General features: G+C 36.4%; 1 non-coding gene across 1 annotated transcript; it reads right to left on the reverse strand.

Moving 5' to 3' along the window:
• Positions 1 to 4,656: 4,656 nt before the first annotated feature.
• Positions 4,657 to 4,759, reverse strand: LOC114682145. The gene has a single exon (XR_003732995.1). It is a non-coding gene; the product is annotated as a U6 spliceosomal RNA (small nuclear RNA).
• Positions 4,760 to 24,692: the final 19,933 nt, after the last annotated feature.

Below are 24,692 nucleotides of genomic sequence, written 5' to 3' on the forward strand. Positions count from 1 at the left end.
AGAGTAGGTGCTGCCTTGTTGGAGGAAGTGTGCCACTGTGGGAATGGGTTTTGATGTCTCATATATGCTCAAGCTACATCCAGTATGGGACAGTTCACTTCCTGTTGCCTGTGGATCAACACATAGAACTCTCAGCTTCTCCAGCACCATGTCTCCCTGCATGCCACTGCCATGATGATAGTGGACTAAAATTCTGAACTGTAAGCCAGCCCCACTTAAATACTTTCCTTTGTAAGAGTTGCCATGGTCATGGTGTCTCTTCATAGCAATAAAATTCCTAACTGAGACACTCATTATAATTGTAGTTTGTGTATGGTACTAGAGGGCAACATTTATAATAATAATTTTCTTTCAAAGCAACCATATGCATTTTAATATCAAAGCCATGCAGATGTCGGGTAGCCAGCACAAACAGTAGACAGCTCTGGACAGTGCAGCCCTATTTAACTGACATCCTCTTCCTGCTGTGTTTGATCTTCTTGCCTTTTTCCACCAAGCATACCTTCCCTGAAGTTAGGATTCTGTTGCTTACTGTTAGGAAGTAGCTGGTGGCTGGGGCACAATGGCTTTGTCTTTCAATCCTGGCCTTCTTTCATACTCACGGTTTCTGGTTCCTGAAGAGTACTTATCTCTTTATACCTTGCCATCTGTAAAAAATAACACGAGTAAATCTGGACTCATTCTGAATTGCTACAAGCTTTGTTCTTTAGTATTTTAACCATTATTCAACCAGATACTCTGAAATTTGTTTAGAAAATCTACTGATTTAGTCTGGAAATGTCAATCATGAAAAATAATAAGAGTTTATTCTGAGGACACAGGATTGGTTAGTTTTTTTGGCATTATGTTTAGTCTTTGTAATCTTTACTATGTACTTATTCATCATTAGTAAAATTGCCTATATGCCAACATGAACCTAAAACATGTGGGGTAAAATAATAGATGAAAGTAGAAGCTAGAGATAAGTGGAAGCAAAGGTCAAAATCTAAGAGGTGGATCTTATTAAGCAGCCATGTTCCAATTTCCCATTGCAAGACTGTAAAATACAAAAGTCTGAAGGAATAACTAGCACATTGGAGAAACAATGGCAAGAGAAAAGAAACAAACACCATTCAAGGGATTTCTGAAGAGGACAGAGAATGAACAAGAATTATTTCCATTTCTTTTCAAGGCAAAAGGACTATTAACTTGACAAATGGCTGGTGCATGGTTGTGCTGTTGATCACATACATTTATAGTGTCTGAAAGATGTGGGGTGACAATGAGAAATAGGCAAGTTTGGAATTCTGGTTAGCAAAACAGAGAGGAAACTAAATGAAAAATTGACTTGAAACTTTCCAGAATAATGAGGAATAAAGAACCCCTAGCCCTTGACATCCCCAAAGCTCCATAGTTTTTGAACATTAAAATCAAGAGTTAAAGTTAAGAACACTGCTAGCATTGATCATTTCTAATGGATCATTTGTAATTCTAAGAACTTAAGCCCATTAGAAGCATTACACCAAATGCTTCTGATGAATATTTTCCCAAACTTAAAATATATTTCCTTAGGGTAGAGTTAGGGGAGATAAGATAAGAGAAAATGGGTTAGAGGATACTAGAAATGGGGAAATTAATAGTGCTAGAATGTGACATGTTCTGGGATAGAAATGACTACAGACACACAGGCAGATAGACCATACCACACCATTAGCATAAAATGAAATACAGAAGGAGAGTAAGGGGACTTCATGTTGACTTATATTCATTAGTAGCTTAGATATAGCTTAGAAATCTCTCAGCAAAGATTATATCCTTGATTATGCCCTGACATTTTGCCTAGTCTCAAGTAATTTAGGTAGACACTCAGTCACCAATGGTGCTCATGGGCTCAGGAAGTGGAGGACCCCTCTCCTTTGCAAAGATGAGGGAAGTTCTCATTCTTCATGAGATGACTGAATAAACATGCCACCTATATGTTGTTTTTCTCAGTCAAACACAGGATGCTCCATAAATAATGTGAAGATTTACTTATTATTTATTTCATTATAATATAATCATTTTTACTCACTATATTTTACTTGTTGTTTGATGAGACTATTTAGGAATAACTCCACAAGTCATGACAATGGAAAAATAACACAAATCAGTTAACTCACAGCCAAGATGGATACGTAACAAGCAGTCTTCCCTTGGTGTGTCAGTCCAGATCACACTTGTTTCTACTTGATTATTAGCACATTATGATCTAACTGGCAAAGATTTACTTTCCTGGGCTTGATTGGTATGTGTATTACACCCGTGGGAAACATTTTGAAGTACATTTAGTAAGTACAGCTTATTTCTTTGTAAATATTTTGTCTCCTTAAGAGTACAGCAGTGATCTGACTGCCACCCCAGCAGCTCTGTTCTCTTCTCATGATTGCATCAAATGATCTGGACAGCTTGTGGCTGGACACCTTATTCTTCACTGGTGAAAACATTTCTTCTTAAATCTGTTGACCTTTTTGACTCATGTTGCTAAACTTTATTGCATGTCTGTCTTCACAGAACTTGAAAACTAGTGACATACATGTCAATTAGTCTTATCATTATGCATCTGAATGTCTACATAAACTGGTGCAAACATTTCAAATGTAATAAACTATATGATTTTCAAGACCATACATATGGATAATGGGGGACTTCTATGACTAGGGAAGTAGGTTAGAGTCATTCAAGTATTATTCTGAGGAATAGGTATTTATATTAGGGACAAAACTATAAATATGAGTCCAGTGGACAGGAGAGGGGAGACAGAGAGGGGCAAATAGAACATCATTTAAGTATAGTTTGTTTGACTGCAGTGCTTTTTTTTTCAGGGGAAAAGGGTGGTGGTAGTTGTACGTACTGGTGATTTTCATTATTTCATTATAATGCATCTATTAAGCACTTCTCTCCCAAATGCTTTATAGTGCACTTAGAGGACAGTGCGAGGAAAACAGTTATTTTCTTGGGTGGTTGGTTGTGTGGTTGTTTATTCATTTAGTTCATTGTTCTTAGGGAAGAGATTACCAGAGGAAACACTGTTTGAGCACTGTTTAAGGGGAGGCGGAAACCAGGCTTTGTAGGGTCTTCTGGGGTGAATTAATATAGAAATGCTAAGAAATGGGTAGCAAAACAGGATTTTATTGGGGGAATGGCTGGGCATTAAATAAGAAGGAGCCATGGAGACTTAGTTAGCTTTAGGAACATGTCCTGAAGTGAGTGGGTTCATGTTGGATGTTGTTCAGTTTGAGGGAGTTTTAATTAAGCTTTCAGATGGCACCAAAGTCCACGGGGATATGCGTGCTCCTCTCCCAGGAAGAGGTTTTTTTTTTTTTCCCCTTTTATTTTATTTTACAATACCATTCAGTTCTACATATCAGCCACAGATTCCCTTGTTCTTCCCCCTCCTGCCCCCTCCCATTCCCCCCAGCCCGTCCCCCATTCCCACCTCCTCTAGGGCAAAGCCTCCCCCGAGGACTGAGATCAACCTGATAGACTCAGTCCAGGCAGGTCCAGTCCCCTCCTCCCAGATTGAGCCAAGCGTCCCTGTGTGTTTCAAACAGCCAACTCATGCAATGAGCACAGGACCTGGTACCACTGCCTAGATGCCTCCCAAACAGATCAAGCCAATCAACTGTCTCACCTATTCAGAGGGCCTGATCCAGTTGGGGGCCCCTCAGCCTTTGGTTCATAGTTCATGTGTTTCCATTTGTTTGGCTATTTGTCCCTGTGCTTTATCCAACCAGGAAGAGGTCTTTATTGGTACCATGGAGAAGAACCCACATGTGCTGTGGCATGTGTATGGTCTTCCCCTATGTTGCTTGAGCCTTTCCAAAGACCTAAAGGCAGCAGGACTAGATGACTGTGTACCAAAGCCTACAACTACAACGACTGTGAATCTTACTTATTTTACATTATTTACCTGAGGTTCCTGTCACAGTGTCAGGAATCCTAACACAGTACAAAAGGAAAAAAGCAAAAATTCATTACCAGCAAGCCATATGTATCAGTTCAGGAAACTAAAATATTTTAAGTTCGGAATGACATCTTGCTTTGATCTTCTGTAGTTGCATACATATATATAAGGTGTTTTTTTCCCATGAGAAAAATATTTTTGATATAATTAAATATGTTTATTTTTGCATGTTTTCCCAGTGGACAAAGAATTAGAGCTGTCTTTAAAAAAATCATTTCTTTATTTTTTGAGATTAAGATATAATTGTCATCTCCTCCTTCCCTTTCCCCTCTTTAAACCCTCCCATATACTGTACCCTGCTCTCTTTTGAATTCATGATTTCTTTATTCATAAATTGTTGTTACATAAATGTATGTTTATGTGTAAACATATATATTCCTAAATACATAAATGAACCCTGCCCAGTGTGCACAATGTTACTTGTATGCATGTTTTCAGGGCTGACCACTTAGTATTGGATAACCAATTGGTGTGTTCTTCCCTTCAAAAGACTATTTCTTCAGCTCTCAGCATTCCTAAATTGTTTGCCATACTTTGTGTAGAGTTGAGGCCTCATGGACTTTCCTCCATTCATTCACTTTCTGTCTATTGTTGTCCTTGCTCAACTCATGTTTAGGCAGTCATAGTACTGAGAATTTACGGGTGTAGCTTCTGACATTACTACAAGTCACAGTATGACATATAAATGTTTCATGGATTTGCAAGTCAGCACTGCAAAGGGGCCATGCTAATCTTCTCTATATTGTTCCAATATTAGTACACACACTGCTAAAGTAAGCAGAAGATATCTTTATAATAAAAATGATCTGTTCACTGGCAGGGTTTTCTACTAAAATAATACCCTACTAATTTTTTCTGTAGTAGTTAGTAGTTGCTAGATTACTATTAATGTCAATGTGTATCTGTAGAATAGATACTAGTTTTACAATAAGTACCTTGTATTTAAAATGTTGGTAACGACAGAGCTGGAGAGATGGCATAGCAGAAAAAGAGCACTGGCTGCTCTTCCAGAGGACCTGGTTTCAGTTCTCAGCCTTCACGTGGTGCCTTTCAAGTGTCCTTCACTCCAATTCCAAGGAATCTGATGTCTTCTTTTGGCTCTGTGGGCACCAAGCATGCACATGTTACCCACACATACATTTAGGCAAAACACTCATAGACATAATATAAAATAAATAAACCTAAAAGTGTTCATAGTGAGATGGGGTGATGGTTCAATGGTTAAAGCCTACCCAAGTAAGCATGAGCATTGGATATCAGATACCCAGAACCCACATGAATGCTGGCTATGTGTCTTTAATTCCAACATGCAGAAGGCAGGCACAGATGATCCCCCATAACAAGCTGGCCAGAGAAACTAGCTGTGCAGGCAAACTTAATTTCAATTGAAAGACCTTGCCTCAGTGAATGGTTGTCAATCTCTGGCTTCTACATGTAGACATGTATACACAAACCTTTGCACACATGTGAACTCATGCAGCTGTGAACACAGATACACACAAGCCCACACCATACACATGTATGCAAAGAAAATGTTAATGTTTTCTGACTCAACAATGTTACCACAATGCAAACTTCCAAAGTAATACTTAATTATAAAAAATGAAAAACCAACCTGTATTTGGACATTTATATGGCAAGATTACTTTAATAACATGACTTTATAAACAATAGCAGACTCAACTAAAGTGAGTTAGAATCTATTATAAATTTATTATTACCATTGTCATTATCATTGTTTTAGCTATTAATAATAGTGTAGAATGATAATTATTATCATGTAATTTGTTGAAAATAGAGAATAATTGCAACAATATGTTTAATGGCTTAAAATGAAAGGGTCAATTATAGATGAGATGAAAATTACAGCAGTGAGCTAAGATCACTCTATGTCGATAAATCACTGAGAGCAATTCTTTTTTGCATGTATGAGTGGATTCAGGCATGGCACACTGCCAGAGAATAGAGCTGGTTTGAGAAGGATTTTTGGGACAACGGCTTAACCACAGAAGCAGTTGTTCCTATGCCAAAAATCATAATTATGTCAAGCTGCTGACTCACTGCCAAAAGGTATACTTGTTAAGATGGATGGACTTTCCCTCATGACTTTGCCTACCAGTCAAACTAAAATGGACAAAGGACCCCGTGAACCAGTAAAAAAGAAAATGAAGTCACTCCAAGGTGAAGGAATCATTTCACACCATAGTGTCGTTATTGTGCATGAAATGTGCAAGAGAAAGGGAATTATGTAAGATATCCCATCAAAGCTGGGACTAGAGTCTCTTATCTCTCATAAACCAAAATTAAGGCGATTAGTTACTTTCATATGTTCTCTGAACATTTATTTGCTAAACCCTTTATTAGGTGCTTCCCAAGTGTTGTATTATTTAATTCTCATAATAATTTTACTCATTTATTCAATGGGTAACCAAAAGATAATTATCATTCTTACATTATAGACTTAAAATGATAGTAAGAAGTACTGAATGACATTCTCAATTTAAAAGTAACTGTATGCCAGATGTTTTTGGATTCAAATTTTCTGATGCCAGAGCTCTGTTAGTTCACATTGTCTCTTTTTCTTTCTATTAATTTCAAGGACATAGAGGACCACTCAGGTCTCTTCCAAGGAAGAGTTTGCTGTCACTATGGAATGCAGACCTCCCGGTGAAGTACCTACATAATATGCTGCAACATTTGAGCCAAGGCCATTCTTTTAGAATGATCTTGGTTAATGGATGAACAAAGATTAAATAAAATGGATTGGAAGTTCTTTCCTTTTTAAAAATCCTTTAAAGGGTGATGTCCACTTTGAGCCTCCATGGGCATTGAAATGCCCATGGTGCACTTACATACATATAGGCAAACACACACTCACATAAAATAAAAAATACAAACCGAGTAAAAATAATATCTGATTTGAAGAAGTAGGAGGGGATAAATAAGTTTAATTATTGATTAATAGAAATCCCACCAGGAACAAAGAGAGAAAATATTAAAGAAAGAAAACTTCCAGAAAAACACACACACACACACACACACACACACACACACACAAAGTGATTCAGAAAATATGTAATAAGACAGAACAAAAAGTAACCAAAGGAATAAGCACTAAACTACGTCAAGTTGGTCCGTGGCCTCAGGGCTGCATGCATCCCAGTATGGTGAGGAACACAGCCCAGCACTTTGGAGATGATGTCACATTATAATGTCAAAAAGTTGAGCAGCTCTGCGAATGAATTGAAGAAATAGTAACCCAAAGCTCCCTAAATGTGGTTGAAAAACAGTAATTTGCCACCCCAAAGGTTATCCCAAATAAAAAAAAATACACAAAAAAAGACACAGTGTTATAGTTTAACTGCTAGATGAAGATTGGGAATCTTAGTGCCAAGTAAAAATGACCTTATATATGAGGAAACATTAGTATGGTTAGTGACAGACTTCTTCAGAAGTAATGGGAGCTGTAGCCATTTCAATGGCATATTTTTCAATGGCATGTTTCAAACATTAAAAACAAAAAAAGGCCAGCCAATAATCTGGTATCCAGAAAAGCTTTTAACAATAAGGTAAGATAAGACAGAATTCTTCAACTAAACACAAACACTTGCTAACACACACACACACACACACACACACACACACACACACACACACAGAGAGAGAGAGAGAGAGAGAGAGAGAGAGAGAGAGAGAGAGAGAGAGAGGACATATGTGTGAAGTCATTATAGTTAAGAGGTGCACACTGTGACAAAGAGCAGGATGAATAGAATCAAAACCAGACAGTAACTTGGATCTGTAAGAAAAATATGCAAAAATTTCCACCTCCAAACCAAGAAATTATTTTTTTAAAAAGGAAAAGGGAGAAAGATAAAGGAAGGCAAAATTGTGACTAGATTCACAACTCAAAATAGCTCCATTGCAATAGCATAGTGATTCTTAGGAATAAAAGTGACAACACATACGCATGACATTTAATTGCATTAAAATGAAAAATTATTACCAAAAAGACATCATGAAGACAATTGAATAGAGAAATAGAAACATATCATGATAATGGATTTAAAAACTCCTCATTGTTAGGATTGCTATTTTTCATTTAATTGCACAACAGATTTAATGAAATTCCATCTGAAATACCACGATACCAAAAGAATATCCTAGAAATTTAAACCATTCTTATAAATTTTATTTGAAAATACAAATAGTCTAAAGTAGCCACAGCATGTTTGAAGGGAGAAGGAAAGTTGTTAGAGTGAAACAAACCACCTCATATTGGGTTTTATTGTGACAAATGCCGTTAAGACAGTATTCTGTGGGAATGAGAATAGACGTGTGGGGGTGGGGAGGGAACGTCAGCAAAGTGTTGCTATAAAACCATGACTTAGATTCCCAGCCCCCACATAGAAGCTGTGAATGGCTGTGCTCCTCTGTAATCACGGCACTGAGGAGAAGGAGGATCCTCAGGACTTGCTGACCCCTCATCTAGCCATGTCAGGCAGAGAGAGAGAGAGAGAGAGAGAGAGAGAGAGAGAGAGAGAGAGAGAGAGAGAGAGAGAGAGAGAGAGAGAGAAATTGTTTCAAAAAATAAGATGAAGTACAAGTACAACTGAGGGAGAAACTCAATGTCAACCTCAGTCCTCCAAACACCTGTACATACATACATGCACATGCACACACATGTACATACTCACATGAACATGACAGTACATGGACATGCAAATATACATGCATACACACAGAAGACTAGACATGTAAGAACTGGTTCCAAATTTTTAAATTATTGTTTATCATTTTTAATTATATGTTTGTGGGATATGTTCATGAGTGCAGGTGCCCATAAGGGCCAGATTCATTGAATCCCACTGGAGACCGTGTTACAGGAAGTTGTGAGTCTCCTGACGCAGGTGCTGGGAATCAAACTCTGTAACAAGTCTTTCTTTGCACCGATAGCCAGCTCCCAAATAACAGCACAAAGACTTGTTATTAATGATGAAACCTCTGCCTTAGTTTAGACTTCTTTCTAATTAGCTCTTAGAACTTAAATTAACCCATATTTTTAATCTGCATTCTGCCATGTGGCTTGTTACCTCTCTCTGCGCTGTACATCCTGCTTTCCCTGAGTCTCGCTGGCGAAACCCCTTTCTTCTTCCCAGAATACACTCTCTGCCCAGAAGGCCTGTCTATTCTCTCCTGCCTAGCTGTTGGCTATCCAGTTCTTTATTACACCGATCACAGCAACGTATCTTCACACAGTGTACAAACATTCCGCAACAAAACTCTGATCCTCTGCAAAAGCAGTATAAGCTCTTAACCACTAACTTGTCTCTCTAGCTATGCTCAAAAACATAGCACAGAAATAAGTTTATTATATATGAAGTGTAAATTGTTGAGAATTCAAACATTTATATTTGAGAATTGAAAGTTCAGAAGTTTGTATGTGAGTTTCTCACATCATTTTCAATATTAACACTAATTACTTTGCAGATATAAACATAAATATAAAATTACAAAGTGTTGAATAGAAAAATAGTCTTTATCACTTTGAATTAGGGAAATAATTCTTAAGAGAAAAAACAAAAATGACATTATCAACATGAGAAATCTGTAAGTATCCCAAGGGCAATGTGAGAATGAAAATTTGAGTTTTAAATTTACATTTGAGAGAAAATTAACAAATTATTTAGAAAGACACTGTAAGAAAGAAGATATGAGAATGGATAAGACATATATGAAAAGATGATTGACCTCACTGGGAATCAAACACAAATGAGATGACATTATAAACCATGATTAAAAATTAAAAAGTACTCATATTTACTTTAAGAAGGAAAGCCACTATGGTAAGAAGTTTGATAATTTTTTTTCCTATGAAATTGGACAAATTCATATGAGACTAAGAAGTTCTCTTCATGTTTTTTTATACAAGAGAGATGAAAGCATATTTCACACAAAGACTGAATGTTCATGGCAGCAGTATTCAAATAGGCTCACAATGGAACCACTTAAATGCCCATGAACAACTCAGAGGACTAACCAATTGTGGTAAATCTAACTTGGAAAAAAATTAGGTGGTATGTTGGTACATGCAACATCTAGAAGGAATCTTGAATACATCACTTTAGGTTGAAAAAAATCCGATGCTGACTACATGCCTGAGGAATCCTAAAAAAGGTGAAAGGTTGTTTACAAAAACCTTCTTGGTGTGTGGGGCCAAGTGACAGAGGCTACCAGCTGCCAAAAGGCATAAGAAAACTTAGTGCAAGGGTTCATACTTCTATTGTGATGGTGGGAAAGAACATAAGTGTGGGTATTTGCCAAAGATAAGATCTGAGTAAGTCAAACAAGTGGATTTTATTTTAGTATATTTTGCATGTCAGTGACACTGTTAAAACAAGCATTGTCTTTTATTGTTTTGCCAATGTGTGAAGTTTTGTTTCATTTTTTTGTATAAAATAAATTCTAAGGTACATGTTATGAGGAATGCAGAGTTAATGAAACTTGAGAAACTTCTTTGAATCATGTCATTAGCCATGGATGAAGCCCTGTTTGAAAGCCTTGAATACAAAAAAGTAATATGAGTTTAAGAAGTATAGCATGAATTGTTAGAAGGTCTTATTAATAAAAACAAACCTGGAGCCAGGTATTGGGGTGAATGCTGGAAGATCAGAGAAGCAGAACAAGCCACAGCCACCTCGCCTCACCAGTTCCTCAGCTGATCCTGTTTCCTCAAACTGGAAGCCTCTGAGTTCTCATGTGAATGGATCTCAGCTGAACTGCTGCTCAAAAGCCTAAAAGCTTAACCAGGCTCTAGTTTCTCGTCCTCACACCTTAAATACCTTTCTGCCTCCTGCCATTACTTCTGGGATTAAAGGCATGAGTCCTCATGCTTGGCTGTTTCCAGTGTGGCCTTGAACTCAGAGATCCAGACAGATCTCTGCCTCTGGAATACTAGGATTAAAGGCGTATGCTACCACTGCCTAACCTCTGTGTTTAATATTGTGGCTGTTATATTCTCTGACCCCAGATAAGTTTATTAGAGTGCATAATATTTTGGGAAACACAATACCATCACAAAGAAGCAAATAGAACTCAACACAAGGATTAGTTCCTGGGTTGCATTTTTCATTTTTTTTGCATTTACATTTGCTTGCTTTGTTTTATTATTTTGTGGAAATAGGGGCCAACTCAGGGCCTCACAAATTTTAGGTAAGTCCTGTACCACTCAGCTATACACACACCAAGGTTTGTTTATTATGCTTCTCCAGTGAATATATTTTGTTCTAGACTAAGGAAACAACCTTATGTAGGTGGCATTGGTCCATTTCCTAATAAAATCTGTGAGTAGAGAGGTCATGCTATAAGTAATGTAACTTGATATTATATACATAAGTGTAAAGAAATATAAGACCAGATGTATATTTTAATTTTTACTTTCTATTACATCTAATGATCCTTTGTTCATTTCTGCCAGATGAACTTACACACTGTCATAGTGCACATTTTCATTCACTTCTGAAGTATCAAAATCTTTCCTTCCAGTCAGTGGATTTATTTTAAAATTGAAAATAAATAATGTAAGTGATGGCCATGAAAAGTATTAACCAGTGCAAAATAAAACAGTATTATGAACACTGAGGGGTAGGGGGATGGCGGGGTTCTTGAGTTCTTACTGACATGTTCACATGTATTCTGTGCCCTTTTTTACTGAATTTTCTGATATCTGTTCTTTAAAGCTCTTGTTTCCCATGACTGCTGTATGGCTGCCTGCTTATTGTACTCTTGGGTTAGTTTCATTCATTCTTGAATTCCATGTAATTTTTTGTTTTATGAACACCTTGTTCATTCTGCAGCAGTATCCCAAATGCATTTAGGGGCAGAGAAGGTAAATTTAGAGGCTTTTATATTTGTGTAATGTTATCTCTAACTTACCTTCATAGTTATTTACCATTTTTTTCTGAGTAGATAATTAAGGATCAAGTCCATTCAATTTCCAAATTTTGAAGTCATTACACCAAAGGTGTAACATGAATTGCTAAAATGGTCTTTCAATAAAAACCTGAGAGCCTGATATTGGGGTAAATGCCGAAAGATCAGAGAGACAAAGGAACAAGATACTGCTTTCAAGGACTAGAATTTTGTATTACATTGTTAAATGAGTTATATAGGTACAATACCTTGAACAAGGTTAGAAATTTATGCACAGTGTGTTCTAACAAAAGTACTCTCAAATTTTACCAATATACAAAATTTGTATACAATATACAAAAATCCAATCCAATGTAAAATATTTAAAACTAGTAGCTGTTTTTTAAAAGTAAATTCAATAATGTACCTTTTTATCTTATCATATCCATATCCTCCCCCTTTTCTTTTCAGAGTAGATCCAATAATCTACCCTTTTATCCTATCATTTCTATATAATACATTTCTATATCATATCCTTCTTTTTTCTTTTAGAAAGAGATTGACTATGATCAATAACAATTTTTAACCAACCCCTAAACAAAGACAAACATCCACAATCCATTTTTTGTTTTGGAATGTGGGCATAGTTTTCTAGGCTACTTCCAGCTGATTGGGGGCACTAGTAGTCTTATGGGGATACAAAGAAAATTTAGGATTGTGGTCAAGTCCTAATTAGAGTAGTCTGTGAGGCTGTGTCATCTCAGCTAGCCATCTCAATATTGTCCTGAGCCGTTTGCAGCCCAAAGCCAATCTTTTGGTGGTGTTTGTCAACTTGATAGTGTTATCATAATCCATGTGGAATCATCACTGTGGGATGCTGTTATCTTTTTGGAGACTTCGGAGATCACATTACGTCAGATTATTTCTTTTCTTGGTAATTTTTTCTAGGTAGTTTTTTCTTCTCCTTTGGATGCTTATTTGTCCAAAGGTCTTTAAATTCTTCAAGAGGATTGTTTTTGTTATCCTGAAATTACAAAAACAAAACCCTTCCCTAACCCTAACTTTGGGGAGTTTCTAAATCTAATCTTTATAAATTTTGATTTATGGTTTCTCCTTAAATTTTTGTTTTATTGTCTAAAGCTGTTCTATAACACAGAGTAGTATGGTTTTTTACAATAGGCATTAAGTTCTTCAATGGCTCTGCAAAGGAGTTTCTTCCATGATGACAGGAAAGGATTGGATGGAAATTGACATAGGGGCCCACAAGAGGCCTCTAAGTACATTTCTTGATGGCAAAGGCAAAGGATTACCTTGTCTCTCCCTTGTTGATCTATATATGTGGGTCCAACATCTGCCTTTGCCACACCTTCTGCATAATCCCGAAGGGAGGGGCATTCTGTTGGGGTCATTCCTTGAAAAAACATTATTTCTAGGAGTGCCTTGTTTACAGTTCCTTTTTAGATGACCTTGTTTACCACAATCAAAACATTTGACATTACTATTTTTCTTCAAACCTCTGGAAATCACCTCTCCTATCCAAGCATCATTCTGGTCATGAGATTCAATATTGACTGAATCTCAAATCCATTCCCCAAGGGTGCTGATCTTGCCAATAAAGGCCTAATTACCCGTTTGTATTGTGTATTAGCATTTTTAAAAGCCAGAGATTCAATTATTATTTGTCTAGCTTCTGAATTTGATATCGTTCCATTTACTGCTGATGTCAATCTTTGTACAAAATCAGTGAAGGTTTCTTTTGAGCCCTATAAAACTTTTGTAAATGACTCAATTTTCTTTCCTACTTCTTTAGTTCTGTCCCAAGCATTCAAGACTGCCATTTGGCATAAAGCTAGGGTGTGATCATCATATAAAGGTTTTCTTTGTGTATCAGCATTATCACCTTCTCCAAGAAGTTGATCTTGGAAAACTTCCAAACCTCTAGCTCTAGTTTGTTGTTCAATGGTCTTAGCCTCATCTTTCCACCAGGTCCTCCATTGTAATGAAGATAAGCCTCTAAGATTGCTGTATCCAAATTTCTGCAGTCTTGAGGTAAAATTCTATTACAAGTTGACCACGAGTTTACCATCTGCTTCACAAAAGATGAGTGGATGCCATATGAGACTATTGCTTCTTTGAATCTCCTCAAATCTAACATTTGCACAGGATTCCAATAAGCTCTTATACAGTCTTGAGTAGAACTATCATTGTGCAGTTCCTGTAAGGTTACTGGGTAAATTAAGGTTTGTTTGAAAGCCTTTGGCTATTTCTTTGTAACCTTATAATGCAATGTTGAGATTGGTTCTCCTTTAAATTCCTCTGTCTAGATCTGAATATCTCTATGATCTGTTTTAACAAGTTTTCTTTAAAACTTTTATCTTGACATTAATATTAACCAACATTTTAAATGACTAAACAGAAATTATGAAATAAATAATATTTATAATTGATATTACATAAATCCCATTAACATTAGTTATCTTCTCATTTAATTATTCCATTTTCAGACTATCACAGAGACAAAACTCCCTCCATTGTAAAAATGTTTCTCATTTTTTAATGTGGGAAAAAATTCTCTTTTAACTAATTCCCCCTTTAAGAAATCCCAATTGACTCACTAAATCTGCTGACAAAGACAATTCATATAATGGTGTAGCAGAAGTCCAAGGAGGGGGTCCAAGGAAAGCTAAAACCCACAAGGAGAAGAAAGAAGTAAAAGATCCAGTCATCTGCACAGGGGAATGTACAAAAGTGGCTAACTCCTGTGGTTTTTGAAACAAAAACTTAGCTGGTATGGTAGGAACTCTAAGTGTAGCTCAACCTGAGTCACAGGCAAGAGGCTTTTTCATGAATTTGTGTTCCAAGACATTACAACAAAGGTCTTCCTTTTAGTGTTTGCATTTGTAAAAGACCTCATTTCAGACTTCTTGACCTCAAATTTCAGACTCTAAGGCAGTTTCTAAACCACTATCACAGTATTGCATGAGGCCTTATTCTGTTGGTTGCTGGGTTTTGGGTAGTAATAATGGGGGTTATTCTTTTGGGAACACATCCTGATGCTCTGTTCCAATGTTGATGAGAAGTGAATTGTCTTTTACTATGTCCCCTTTATCATCTTCATGTGAGATCAACTTAAGCCACAGTCCTGTATCTCAAGTATCTCTGGTGTTCATCCTGGAGCAGTGTGCCCATTCTCCATCACCTGTCTCCATTACTTGTCTCCATCACCTGCCTATATCACCTGCCTCCCGTCTGTATTTAAAGATGGAGTTTTCTCTATGTATTAACAAGATGCTGTCCAATCCCCCTAGTCTAGAAATTCACACAAATGTATTTAGCTAATAGAAACTTATTTTGTCTTATGCAATACTATTCTAACATGTATATTAAAACCAAGCTTTGTAATTATTCTAATGGTATCTTGGGAGGTATAAAAAGGATTTGTGCCAGGCGGTGGTGGCGCACGCCTTTAATCCCAGCACTCGGGAGGCAGAGGCAGGTGGATCTCTGTGAGTTTGAGGCCATCCTGGACTACCAAGTGAGTCCCAGGAAAGGCGCAAAGCTACACAGAGAAACCCTGTCTCGAAAAACCAAAAAAAAAAAAAAAAAAAAGGATAGGTGTTTTGTTGTTATTTGAAATAGGAAGCACTTTATTGTTGATGTCTCTAAATCTTTTATAAATATATTTTTGAACCAGGTTAATACAACTAATAACTGTGATTACTAGAGTGGTATATTAAAAAAGAAAATTGAGGTTGGTAATTATGGATGATAATATTTAACAGACAGCATTAGAAAGTGGAACCATTCCTAAAATATACTTTTACATAATGATACAGAAATATAGGATATAGATATCATAGGATAAAAGGGTGGATTGTTAAACCTACTTTTAAAGAACAACTTGTTTAAAATGTTTTACATGGGAATAGATTTTAGTTTATTGATACAAATTTAAAGTTAATTTTGTTATACTGTATATATATATATTTCTACTCTCATTTAAGGTATTATGTTTATGTAACTCATTTAAATTGTAATGGGTAATTAAGAAATACAGACTAATAGTCTTCTATGATACTCAAACTTATAGTCATGTTAAGTTTTCTAGGTATACATAGATATAATTCAATTATATAGGTAATCTTCAAACACTTCAAAGACCTACAGAATATGGCATTTAAAATGCTTTAAAAACTTAGACTTTCTGGACAGTGAGATATGTCTTCTCCTGGCAACACCAATTTACTTGAAAAAGAAAGATGGGTGTTGAAGACACTTCATATGGAATTTATCTTCTTCTTGGCAAAAATAGCTATTTGGGCAAGAAACTGTTCTTGCCTGGACTACTTGACAAAATGTTGTATCAACTGGACATGTAGGACCCATAGGAAGGTGACCACTGAACTTCAAAAGGCAATTCAGGTTCCTGCTTTGCAGAAGAAATAGTCACACATTCTACAGGACACAGAGAGAAGTGACTGAGAGACTCTAGGCCTATGGGCTGAAGATGGATGCCCCAACATTGCAGAAGAACTTTGGGTGACTGTCCAGGTGGGCAGCTGTCTCTGTCATTCTAGATTTTTAGAAGGTCCTTACAATGAACTTCTTTTTTACTTAGGTAATATTATATCCTTCTGAGGTCTTTGATGTAGTTGAAGACTAGATAGTTATAATTTTTCTTAGTTATGATAAAAGATAAGGTAGATATGAAACCTTAGACTCAAATATAGGATATATATAATATTTTCTTTGAATTTGCAAAATATAAATAGACTAGATGTTGTAACTATAATTCTTGCTTGATAACTATTTTGTTATGTGTAATTTTACTATGTTAAAGTTAAAACCTTCCTGTTTAATTAAACAGAAAAGGGGAAATGCTGTGGGATACTTTTGTACACTGGTTTAATAAAATGCTGATTGGCCAGTAGCCAGGCAGGAAGTATAGGTGGGATAAGCAGACAAGGAGAATTCTGGGAAGAGGAAGGCTGATTCAGGAGATGCCAGCCTGCCGTCCATGGAGCAGCATGTAATGGCACACAGGTAAAGGCATAGAAAACATGGTGACATGTAGATTAACAGAAATGGGCTTAGTTAAGTGAAAGAGCTAGTCAGTAATAAGCTTGAGCTAACAGCCATACAGTTTGTAAATAGTATAATGCTCTATGTGTTTCCTTGGGGGACACGAGTGGAAAAGCTTTGTCCTGAACCGCAGGTCAGGTGGGACATAGCAAAACTTCAGCTACACATAAAGTATCAGTGCTCTTAGTCAGACAATAGAAAGGAAACTACATTTTACAGCCATCATTTCTTTGTTACCTTTTGTATCTGTGCAGCAATTAAAAACTCTTACAGTTGTGAGGAACAGAATTATAAAAGATGATTTTGAGGCATATTAGTAAATCTACAAGGGGCTTATATTAGTTGCTTTTGTTGCTGTTACCAAAATACCTGTCAAGAAGCAACTCAAGGGAACAAGCATGTACTTTGGCTCACGGTGGGGAAGCATGACAGAGTTCATGGCTGGGAGGTGGCTCTGGGCTGCCTCCTATCTCAGTGGACCAGGACACAGAGAGACAGAGAGAGCAAGAAGAAAGGCTGCAAGTGTGGCCAAATTATAAGGCCTGAGACCTGCCTCCCATTATCCAACTTCTTCAGCTGTGTTTTATGTCTTCTTTTCACAGTGATTTCATTTTTATTTTAAGTATAAACTATGGACAAACTACATATGTACATAATTAGTCATAAATTCTATATGAGAAATGTATTAAAATTGTCTCATTTCAGAGACAGCACATTAAGTAAAAATTTTAACAGTATCATGTCAATTGCTGTTGTCCTTCTTTGGATCATGTTTAGTAACCATGTTGATAAGACTTTATGGGTATGGTGTCTAATAGTCTTAGGAGACACAATTTCATAGCAAACTTCCGGATCTTCTGACTCTTAAAATCTTTTTGTCCCTCATGCAATGATTTCTTAGTCTTGGGTACTAGGAATTATTTTGTAGATGTATCCATTGGGACTGGGTTCTTGGACTTGCTTTATAGATGTATCCACTGGGACTGGGTTCTAGTTGTTTTGTAGATGTATCCATTGGGACTGGGCAGATAGACCCAGAGACATAGTGGGAAATGGAAATTGTATATGACTATTAGTAGCTGTAGGCAAATACATTATTGGGATTTCGCTAGTGATGTCATTTATGGCTGAGTTAGTGAGAGTAAAAGCATTTGCATCATTCTTAGATACTGCAAATGTGAATTTTTGAAAATTCAATACTAAGGATAACTATGAATGGATTAAAATAACACCCCTGTCACATTTCCCCCTTTAGAGCTTAGAAACTAACAGAAAACCAATATATTGTTGAATTACTGGATTGTCATCCTTCATCTACTCCTTTCTCAATTGTACCTTTCTTTTTTTTCCTACCAATTCTATCCTGGACACATGTGAGCAACACTTAAATGTACTCATACACAAAAAAAGGGTCTTACTTCTTAAAGTGCCCATAGCTCTCCAAAAGAACACTGCGTTCTGGAAACCAAGTGCTGAAACATGAAATTTTGGGGGACATTTCCCACTGAAACCATAAGAGTTTCACATGGTGGTCCACATGGAATAACAGAAATCTGAGAAACCCCAGGATCCCCACTCAAGAAGTGCTTATCAATAATTTTAGGCAACAAATGACTTCATCTAATCCTATTACTGACTCCATTTCAAATTCTTTTTTTTTTTTTTTGGTTTTTCGAGACAGGGTTTCTCTGCGTAGCTATGCGCCTTTCCTGGAGCTCACTTGGTAGCCCAGGCTGGCCTCGAACTCACAGAGATCCGCCTGGCTCTGCCTCCCGAGTGCTGGGATTAAAGGCATGCGCCACCACCGCCCGGCCCATTTCAAATTCTTAAAACAAGCTACTACAGTTAATCTCAAATGTGTTAGAAACCTGTCCCCTCAAACAATTAGGGGAACCATTATATAATATAAACAGAGCTGAGATCTGTTCTGAAAATGACTTTTAAAAGATTCAACAAAGAGTGTGAGGTGACTGTGGCTCTAACTACACTCTGACAAACATTTCAGAACACCATGGCATAGAGAAGCTCAGTAGTCAATTTCCTGTTTTTCATTACAAAGCAGGAAAACTTAAGCTTAAGTTTTTATATCTTCCAAACAAAAAAGCCCCAAACCTTTAGTGACTCAATGATAGGAAATAAAATAAGTGATTAATTTAAGGAAAAGTTGTATAAATAAGTTAATTGACTATCAATGTCAGCTTGCAAATTAGTACATGGTCCTCAATTAGGGATTATGACATCCCTGCTTAAATTGCCAGAAGCATGCAACTCAAAAAAGGTAATGCCAGTGAATTGTCCCACTCTGTCAGAAAGAAAAATAGTTTACTAAAATGAAAGTATTAGTAATTGTAAAAGAAAGACCTTATTTCAGACATCTTGACCTCAAATTTGAGACTTTAAGGTGGTTTCTAAACCAGTGTGGCAATATTTCATGAGGCTTTTATTCTGTTGGTTGCTGGGTTTTGGGGGTTATAATAATTGCCGTTATTCTGCTGGGAGCACATCCTGCTGCTTTCCGTTGAAATGATTTCTCACCAAAGTGACTATTTTATTTTTAGGATAATGTTTGCCTGAAAAGGTTAAGATTATCAGTGCAACTATTTGGTTATTTTCCACTTGCATTTGAGGGTGTTTTAAAAGCAAAGGCTTTTTACTAAGCATATCGCTCCTGGATTTGAATTAATATTTAATATGAATATGATTTTTTCTGATAGCCTCTGAATATTTAGTTGGATATGATCAAAGTACCTTTGATTATTTTGTTATTACATCTTAAATTTAAATGCATATTTAAGTATCAAGTAACAGATGACAATTTTGAATCTGGAGCTATAAAACTAAATAATATATGTTTTTTGAGGAATTATAGAAGGTATGATTAGAAGAATGGACAAACTAAAATTTTTATACTGCAGCATATTAAGTGGTAGTCGTATGGAAAAGAATTGGTGCTCTGAAAACTCATGGTCATTATCACAGCATGAATATAATTTCTTTACTCAAGGATTTTATAATTTTGGGGCTTCAATCTTTTCTCTTTCTAATAGAATAGATGTCCTTTTGTGACTGTCAGTGGATGTTTTAATGAAAATGATGATAAAATAACAGAGGACTTTGCTAAATTCTTCAGAGTAAAAAGGAAGCAATAATAGGTGTAATTCTCCCACTACTTCTAATAGAAATAGATGATAATGGATATCATCAAAGCAGGACACAAACATGGAAACATGAGTGGCACTCCAGTGCTCTGAAAACTTAGCAGTGAGCAGGTCTTTTCTGGATGGGAAGAACAGAGTCCAGAGAAAACCTGATGGTGGTGTTTATGAAGTATGATTAAAATGTGAGAAACATACCAGTGAGTGCTGGAAGTTGATGAACTGTGTGTGTGTGACTGGTATCAACATGCTTATTACTCATTTTGCTTGGTACTTATTATGACAGACCACCCAATTGTTATATATTAACAAAAATGTATACATGCCATATTTTCTATTTCTGTTTTCTCATCTGTGAAATGGGATCATATTGACATTTATATCCCATTGTGATCACAATAAAGTATATAAAGTTTTTGTATATAACAAATACTTAATAAATACTGTTTTCTTGCCAGGCGGTGGTAGCATACGCCTTTAATCCCAGCACTTGGGAGACAGAGCCAGGCAGATCTCTGTGAATTTGAGGCCAGCCTAGGCTACAGAGTAAGTTTCAGGAAAGGCGCAAAGCTACACAGAAAAATCCTGTATCAGAAAAAAAATACTGTTTTGTATTTTTATTTAAGGGAAACAGAAGTGTTATGAAACTGAGTTTAGAAAGAAACTTGGAGTCAAACTGATGGATCATTAAAAAGCAAAGTACTAATCTACCAGTTTATCCAGTAAGGGGCAGGGAGAAATTAAAGTATTTAAAGTAAAAGGTTACAGAATTAGAAATGAATTTTAAGAAAGTTAATCTACTGTACTCTAGCTTGGAAGTGAGGAATGTTGCATGGGGACTAGACAAAGCAGAACATGGTTCCAACAAGTGTTGAGGAACAATAGATTTTTAGGAAAGGTATGCAAAATATGAATTATTTTCACATTAAACATGCATTTAATATATATTACATGTCGGTAGATATTAATATACATGCTTGTACCATGGTAAATATTTTGTGAAACATTTTCTTTATGTGATATCTCCCAAATGCTTTGTATTCTACACAAACAAATAGAGAAGATGTGAGTGGATCAATATGATGGATATGTACAGGCAAATTTTCAAAGATAAGAATATATGTAAAGTGTGGGGAGAAGATATCCTAGAAAGAACATTGTTGGGTAAGATTGATCCAAATTAAAGAACAATGTCTAAGAGTGGAATCATGAAGTTAAACTGGAAGATAAAATTACATGACCATTTGCCTTAAACTTTATGGATACCAATGTTTCTGTTTTAAAAATGGGTATAATAATATCCCTGAGTAGTTGATTATGATTAGGTGAGAAAATGAATGTCTTGGGTAATGGTTTTACTATTGAGTATGTACTCAATAAATGTTACTTGAAGGATTGAGAAGCAGAGGATGGTGAACAGAATTTAAATGGCAAAAGACACATGATTCCAGTGGATAGCAGAGAAGTAAAATTAATGAAATGGAAAGTAATATGTACCATTAACACAGTCGGATTCCTAGTAGATGTGGACATTTATAAAATACTTTCCTAAAAATATGAGTTCCCTCGCTGACTGTACTTATAATTTTTGGGAATACAGTTTTGGAGACTTGAATGACCTCAGTTAAATTAAAAAAAAAAAAGAAATAATCACACTATGAACCTTCAAATTAACAGTTGAATCAATCTGTATTTATGTCTGTATTAGGAAGCCATAACTCAGTCCCATTGGATGCTCCAGTTAATGAGACACATTCTCTTAGTGAGTTTTCCTATAAACTACGTTTTTAAATTTAAGTTAAATGAGGAAGCCAATTTCCCATGACACCCTGGGATTGTGCCTACAGGCAAATTTCTCTCAAACCCTAAGTTCATTTACTGCATGCTTTAATGATGTTCTTTTATTAAAATGTCCATGAAAATTAACATTAAGAGAATGCATATTTATATGTATAAAATTGATTTTTTTTTAAAAAATTTGCAAGTTAAAGTTCAATACACAGCATAGTGTAGCTTGTCTCTCTTTCTCCCATAACAGTTTGCTACAATTTGCCACAGAATTTGGAGGAAGTTTCTCATCCACATTGCACCCGCAGAGATGCAGCACCATCCTGCTGTTTCTGCAAGAGCAAACTCTGCTTGGGTTTCTAATACAATTACAAGATAATTAAGCTTAACTCTTCATGGAGGAGTTCAAGACAGGAACTGACCTCTTCGTGGCTTAGTAGAGCTCTTAGGACAGAACACTTCATTAAAGATCATCTCTCTCTCTCTCTCTCTCTCTCTCTCTCTCTCTCACACACACACACACACACACACACACACACACACACACACTTGTATGCAATATTCTAAGCATTTTTTAAAATTAATACAGCTCAAGAAAGAATGTGGCTACTGCTTCTGATCCCTCTGGAAGAAGACTGCAATCAGACTAGCTTAATTAGGGCTTCCAAAATAATTGATCTTTAGGCTTCATTAAGGTAATGGTAGGGTTTTCTTCTCAATAACATTAATTATTTCCCAGGTAGAGAAAGGAAAGTTTCTAACATGTTCCTGTACGACAACAGTTCAGTTCTGGAAAAAGAAAGATTTGGCTTTTCCTTTTTTTATCAGTAGTGACTGTGACTGGCTATGGGTACATATGGCTTCATCTAATAGTGTAATCATGAAGAAAACTTGCTTTGCACAATGTACTAGTGACCATCACCAGGGAACTGCATCTTTCTAAATGGTGACACTTGATTTTCAAAGGTGTGTCTGAATTCCCACCCCTGTATACCCGTGGGTTCAAGGGTGAAGAGGCACCACTGATGATTTTCTGAATGTTCTAGTTGTTTTCTCTAGCTAGCAGGGCTTGGATTTGGAGAACTGTGTAGGAAGGGGGTAAATCCAATGGTGGCCACCACTCCTGCATGTCATCCTCAGGTTACCCTGAGGCCTGTGGAGAATTTGAGAGCTTGGAGAGTTTAGGGAGAGATTGGAAACTGAGAGAAAGAGAGCCACTTGAGGAAGTAGGCTTTCATCTCACTGCATTGTCTATGCCTAATCAGATTTTGCTAGGGAGTCATTTACAGATGGCTATAGAATCATTTCTTTTACTCACTCAATTCACATCTTGGTATGAAAACTTTACCATTCAAAATTCTACTGAAGCAAGCAGTTAGAAACTATATTTGGACACCAAATTCTATCCTAAGCTGCCAGAATCATAAACTAGACAGCACTGACACAGAACCACATGCATACAATCTCACCTGAACACACACACACACACACACACACACACACACACCAGCAATAGTATCAACACCACACACACACACACACACACACACACACACACACACACACACACACGCTCATCACTAGTCTCCTACCACTGCACTGACACTGTGTCTTTCCCCATGAGTTAGTCACATATCTGTTCATCTGAACTTTTGACAGTTATTAACTCTAGTCACATTACCACTCCTTCCCACATGAAACTCTTCATAGCCTCAAACTAGTTTTGGAATCAATTCAAGATTCATTATTAGAGTATACAAGATCATGGACATCTCTTAAACATCCTGAATCTGCCATTTAAAATATCCTCACTAGGAAATTCTTAGAGTTGACTTCTGCAGTAAATTGTGAAAAATGTATAAAGAAAGAATAACTTCAGCTTTAGACACTCTTAAAGGAAACAATTTTTTTCAACTTGTTTTATGAGTCTAGTATCAACAGAGACTCAAGTGCAGTTTCCAGTACCTATAGTAGACAATTCACAATCATAACCCCAGCTCCAGAGAATCTGACGCTCCCTTCTGCCTCCATAGGTACAATACATACATCTACAAACCCACCCACTGACACAGTGACATAATTAAAAACAAAAATAAAATCTTTAAATTATAGATTAATATTTATCCCACATTTATTTGAAAAGTGCCTTTCTAATTTTAAAAACAGTAAAGGCCTAAATCATGGGGGAAAAAAGAAATATTTGTAAGTATTTAACACATCTCATTATAAAAATATAATTAGCTTAAAATACAAATAACAAGAAGCAACCATTTGTAATACATTGCTGAAAGGGAATTGCTGGTTCATACTTTTCAAGGCTGAATTAAATAAAGCCAAGGAGTAAGGAGCAGAAAGGATTCAGGAGCAGAAAGCCTCTGTAGCAAGCCCTAACTAAATGTTAGGCATTGACCTATCAGAAAGTAGAGTGAAAAATCAAAGGTGATCATTATGATACTAGCTGGGAAGACAAGCAGACACAGTCAGGGTCAGAAGCTGGAACACTGATGAGAATATGAAAGATACAGATTTTTTTCAAGTTCATGAAAATATGATAAATGATATCTTGGTGTGATTGGAGTACCACACATTGTAATTGACTTCTGGGAAACTGGTCCATCATAAGGTTTCATTTAGACTTGGTACATCTAGGAGGCAGTCCCTTTCCACAGAAAGGGACTTCCCCTTACACTGTGGAACTCTCAGGGTGTGGATATCTCTTATCTTCTCCCTGCCTTTATTCTACACTTGGCTAAATACCTTTCAAACCTAAAATACTT

Source organism: Peromyscus leucopus, chromosome 2 (genome assembly GCF_004664715.2).
Source record: "Peromyscus leucopus breed LL Stock chromosome 2, UCI_PerLeu_2.1, whole genome shotgun sequence".
NCBI classification, from domain to species: domain Eukaryota; kingdom Metazoa; phylum Chordata; class Mammalia; order Rodentia; family Cricetidae; genus Peromyscus; species Peromyscus leucopus.